Consider the following 6,203-nt stretch of genomic DNA (forward strand, 5'->3'; position numbering starts at 1 on the left):
GTGTTACTGCTCTCATGTATTTTATTTTTTTATTTAAATGTTTTTCCCACCATCCCTTCCCTCACACCTCCACAATACACTCCCCAAGCCCTCCACCCCTCACTACCCCCTGCCCTCCTAAATTGTGAAGTTTGTTTTTCAACATAGTGTCTTGTGCATCTCATTGTTACAATGGGTCAACCTGCATCTCTATCTAAGCATTTTGTTTTTTCTCTTTCCCTCCCCAAATTAGCGAAGTAGATATACAAGATGCAGGAGCACCAACATTGAATACAGTGAAAACAAGGGTTATACTATGAGGGAGGATTATATAAAAAAAAGGAAAAAAAATCACATTGTACATTATAAATACATTAGAAACAACAGCAAGAAAGAAAAAACAACTTACGTTCTTATCTTGGGGTTCATTTATCTTAATATCATCTTATCTAGTCCTATGCACATAGCTTATGATCTTTTCTGCTTATCCCAGACATATACTAATTATTGCAAATAAGGGATACCATGGGAAATATGTTCCTTGAGACTTGGCTTACTTCATTTAATATAATTTTTTCCAAGTATTTCCATTTCCTAACAAATTGGGTGATGCCATTCTTTCTGATGTAGGCATACAATTCATGTACACACACGCATGCACACACACACACACACACACACACACACAAACACACACATTTTCTGGATCCATTAATCTACTGAGGGGAATCGAGTTTGGTTCCATATCTTAGCTATGTTAAATGATGCTGCAATAAACATAGTTGTGCTGGTAGTTTTAATATGGTCTTGCGTGTGGTGATTTGGGTGAATGCACAAAAGTGGGATTGCTAGGTTATAGGAGAGCTCTATATGGACTCTTTTGAGGAACCTCCACACTAATTTCCAAAGTGGTTGGACAAGTTTACAGTCCCACAAATAATGCAGTAGGGTTCCCTTCTGGCCACATCGCCTCCAGCTGTTGTTGTAAAAATGGAATGCTTCAGTAATTTGCATTTGTAATCCTTGCACTGCTGCCATGCTAATGTTGTCTATATTGTTCCAATTTTAGTGTATGTCCTGCCAAATTGAGCACAGAACAGTTTTTTTTTTAATCTCTAAAGTGCAACTGATTTTCTTAAACTAGACAATTAAAGAAAAAGTAAGTTCAAAAGAATTGTCGTGAAATTTTAGAATCATGTATTTCTTCCATAAGCACACAATTAAGAATAAAGCCAAGATTAACCTGTCCACAACAAAATAATTCCAGATATTTGTTGTTCAAGAAATTGTAGGAGGAGGAATTCAATTATTGTATACAAGGCACCTGCCATAATGAACACTGCAGCAAGTGTAAAGATTTGTTAAAGTTTTACTGTTTAAACATTTAATTTTGAGAATTTGCTTATATATGCCAAAATGAAGTCTGGCAGGTGAAAATACTTTTCCATAAACTATTTAAGATTTATATTAGCAGACATATACTACTAAATATATACATTTCAGAGTTTATAGAAACTTTACTGAGAAGTTCCAAAGTTTTTGTCTAAAGAAGCAGAATGAAGAGTTAAGACTTTGTTAATTACACAGTTTCTGTTAAAACTGTAGGGCTTCCATACTTTTTATGTTAGCGAAGAACAAATGATGATATAAGCCATGTACAAACGATAAAATGAGCCATATATACTAATCATCGCCTACTCATCGCCTATAAAACTCTTGTTGAACATCATAAACTTAGCCAGTTTTAAATGTACAGGAATACGAGAAAATAGTAAAAATCTAATATGTAATACACTTCAAGTCCTGGAAACACTGGTAATTTTTTTTACTTTATTAATCATTAATATTTAATTATTGGTTTTCTTTATTTGTAGCATTCTTTTTCTTGTACTATAATACAACGTTTTAAGTCATCATTAAGAGGTACTTTGAGGATGTTAATGGGATTGTCACAGCATTTTTTTATAGGTGCACATGAATTTACAAAGAACAAAATTAAAACAAAATATTGATTAAAAATTTTATCAAGCGATACCACTTGATGCACAGTATCACTTCCATCTTTTTCTGCTTATGTGGTGCTGAGTAATCAAACCCAGGGCCTCATGCATTCAAAGCAAGCACTCTACCACTACGCCACCTTCCCAGCACCTGAGATACTGTGTTTTAAAAAATCATCTAAACAACATTTGTTTTCTACTTTGGGTTATATAATGAAATATATGAATATCATTTTATATTTTTGTGAATTGTCATATTTCTAAATTTTTATTAACCAAAGCTACTTTATTCTTTTCAAAGTCATGAAATATCTCTGAGAGTTTACTTCTGTGAAGATTGTTTTAGCATTTATAATTTGTTCTGAGTCATTTTTATGTTTTATCAAAATTACTTTATATTTTATGTTGATGGGTTATCATACATCAAATACATTCAAACGTACATGTAGAATCTAAGGATAGCAGTATGAGTATTCTCATACAGCTCTTGTTTATCTGTTATGCACTTTCAGTATTATGATATTTCTCTCTCTCTTTCACTCTCATTTTCTCTCTTTCTCTTTCATGTTGCATGTCTGCTACTTAGAATTTCTGCTAGTCTACTATTATCTTTCAGGTTCCACTGGTTTTGTAGGAACATGATAGGGACCATCAGTTACCCTTGCATTCTTTAAGAGTTATAACAGTGACGTGATATTATTCTCTGTCATTCTAAATGGCAAAACAACAGATCTAGGAATTCCTTTTCTCTTTTACCACAATTATAAATTTTATCTCATAGGAAACATTGGGATGAATATGATACTTTTAACCTGTGACCTAAAAGTTCTTTTTCTTTTACAAACAACCTTTTTATTTTATTATCAGTAAGTAACTACATGTAATGAAAACAAAGCTGTCCTATGGAAAATAGACTGAAGTTGTTCACAGGGATGAGAAACAAGGTAATGGGGGAAATGAGTACAAAGTGATACACATTATATACCACAGAACCTCAGAGCAGTTTATCATGTACACTTTGTGAGAATGACAATGTGCTGGGAACTGTAGGTTAAATCACTGAACACCTGATATATGTGTGTGTGTGTATATATATATATATATATATATATATATTAGTGTGTGCACATATATTTTAAATGTATAGTTATTTATATATACATATATGTGTATAAGCCCTTATATGTGTACACATGTATGTTACTATACACACAAATGCACACATACTTATACCCATGTGTACATGAACACATGGAGAAAGACACATAGTTACAGCCAACACAAGTTTCACTAGTTGTTGAATTTGCCTTAGACGGAATGCTTAGAACCAAATATGTTGAAGATATATTGGTCTCTAAGAGAAATTTTGTCCTTCGTCTTATCTCTTAAAACTGGTAGGTTTTAAGAGATAAGATTCGACTTCAAATGTTTTCTTCTTTCTTGAGATTGCTTAGAACATATTCATAAGGTGATTTTTTGTTCATTTGAATGTCCCTCCCCCCTGCTTTCACTGTATTTGATGTTTGTAAAATTTCTGGAGGGAAAGGGCAAAAACAAATCTTATAAATAGGGATACAGGTGGACCCATTGCAACAATGAGATGTACAAGTCGTTGTTTCGAAAAACAAACTTTACAACTATGGTGGGGGGGAGGATTGGGTGGAAGGAGGTGGAAGGAGTATGGGAAGGGATGAGAAGTTAAAACAAAGAGGAGGCAACAATACTTGATTAGAAATGTACTCGTTATATTGCCCATGTAATTGTAACTCCTCTGTACGGTATTCTACCAATTTTTTTTTAAAGCTCCAATCAAAGAAAAAAAAGAAAACCATACATTTTTAGAGATCATTGTCATCAGAAATATATACATATATCTAAATTTATGTGTAGAACAGTATACAATATAGTGAAACAAATATCATAAAGCATAATTAAAAATTTAAAAACACATAAAACAAGTGCCAGTGACTCACGCCTATAATTCGAGCTATTCTGGGTAATGAGATCTTAGAATTTTGTTGAAACTAGCCTAGACAGAAAAGTACTTGTTAGATTCTTTCTCCAATGAACCACTAAAAACAGGAATTAGCTCTGTGCTTCAAGTTGTAGAGTGCTGGCTTTGAGCACTAAAAGGCTTAGGGACAATGCCAACAATTACAAACACTAACAACAAAAACAACAAAATATAGCACATTAATTTCACAAAACATCTTTTAACTGCTATGAACATTTCTTAGATACATGAATACATGCACCTGGAAAATGTTAAGTAAAAATTATAGAATATTTGGTGCTGGGAAAGTGGCTCAGTGCTAGAGAGCTTGCCTTGCATGCATGAGGCCCTGGGTTTGATTCCTCAGCACCACATTAGCAAAAAGAAAAAAGCCCAAATTGGTGCTGTGGCTCAAGTTGTAGAGCACTAGTCTTGAGCTGAAGAGCTGAGGAACAGCGCCCAGGCCCAGAGTTCAGGCCCGACGACCGGACCCACCCCCCCCCAAAAAAAGAAAGTATAGAATATTTACGTCTATGTTAAAGACATGAATATTTAGATTGTTTAAGATATTTAGATAATGATTAGAAATTAAGAATAATGATAATATATTGAGACTGGTCTTTTATTCTATTTTACAATAGTAAGAAATGATATTTTAATGATTATATAAAATTACTCTTGTTTGGTATTGGAATTATAATAAGTGATAACCATTTTTAACTGATTTCCATAGGAAAGGATCATATTCTTAACAGTATCAATTCTTCTGTAATTTCACAACAATTAAGAAAATTATTCCAAGGCTGGTTTGCTCTAAGACTGTAATTTTTTTCTTGTTCTAGTTTTCATATGTTGGTAGAAATTAAAATTCCAAAAATTCAATGGATGTTGGCAATCAGGAACATCTTCATAGATACCAAATTTGGAGTCGATTGAGTGGAATTGTTTTATTTAATATTTTCACAAATAAATCAAGATGATTGTCTATTTTGTTTCTTTTCACTGCTATTGCCTCTTAACCTGAGAATACTTTTTCTTCCTAGCAAAGTAGAGAAAAGCAATTGGATTGAACAAGTAACATATGGCTTTCATAAAATGCAGATGCATAGATTTGGGTCTTCTGTCATTTGCTAAAAGTTTCTTCCAGAAAAGGTTATCAATTACTCATAAGTGATGCATAATTCCTAGATATTCCATTTATCACATACACTTTTTGATTGAGTTATCTCTGCATAAACTCAAAACGATAGACCAAAAAATAAACAGAAATATCATCTTTTTTTAAAAGCTGTAGTTTTTTTTAGCCAACTCCGAAAATATCTTTTCAGATATTCTGCAATTTGTGTAAAGTATTTTTAACAATAGTTTTTATTTTTGCTCTCATATAATTTATATGCAATGTATTATCTCCTTTTACTGTATACATTTTAGTGCTTTGGAAGTGAATTGTACAATCACAGGTTTTCCAAGCCTAATTTTCACAAACTTGCATTTCTTCAAATAGAAATGTTGTAAATTTTAGAACAGACATTAAAATAGATATAAAATTCAGTTACAGGAATTTTTGCAGAGTACATCCTCTATAGTGTGTCTTTTGAAAGTTTGTTTTGGGGGATTATTTCCAGGGTCTCACACATACTATTCAAGTGCACTGTCAATGAACTACATTCCCAGTCCAAACAAGTGATTTTACTTCTCTTTAATACATATATAGAAGTGTGATGGCTGGATCATCCAATTCTCTTTCACCTTTTGAAGACTCAAAAATCTGCTGCTTAAAATGATTGCAGTATTATACAAATCATTCTGATATGTGGAGTATATCAATTTCTCCACAAATGCATTACTATATTTTTGTCATTTTTTATATGATGATCATACTAGTGAGTTTTTTATATTTGTTCTTAGATCCTAATGAGGAGCTTAATTCATATGCTCCTCCTATTTACTATTAACTTACATATGTTTTTTAAAAGCTATCCTGCAGGGAAAAACTTATATAGTGTTAGAAGGTGTAAAAGTACTTAAGACTCAGGACCATTGTAGTATTAACATTGTAGCATTGAAAAATACGTGTCCTCTATCTGTTGGATATGTTTTCACTTATTTCATAGAATTATGAAAGGTTATCAGTTGATATTAACCAGTTTATTATTGCTTTTCTTTAGCAACTAATACTTTCCATGTCAAATTTTTAGAAACCTTTACTGATTTAATGTCATGAATGTTTA

At 32.3% G+C, this 6,203-nt stretch overlaps 1 non-coding gene across 1 annotated transcript; it reads right to left on the reverse strand.

Annotated features, from left to right (window-relative positions):
- Positions 1–965: 965 nt before the first annotated feature.
- On the reverse strand, positions 966–1,072 carry LOC122098242. The gene has a single exon (XR_006145698.1). It is a non-coding gene; the product is annotated as a U6 spliceosomal RNA (small nuclear RNA).
- Between the last annotated feature and the right edge of the window lie 5,131 nt (positions 1,073–6,203).

The sequence above is a fragment of the Dipodomys spectabilis genome, unplaced genomic scaffold (genome assembly GCF_019054845.1).
Source record: "Dipodomys spectabilis isolate Male_0828 unplaced genomic scaffold, ASM1905484v1 ptg000466l, whole genome shotgun sequence".
Lineage (NCBI taxonomy): Eukaryota > Metazoa > Chordata > Mammalia > Rodentia > Heteromyidae > Dipodomys > Dipodomys spectabilis.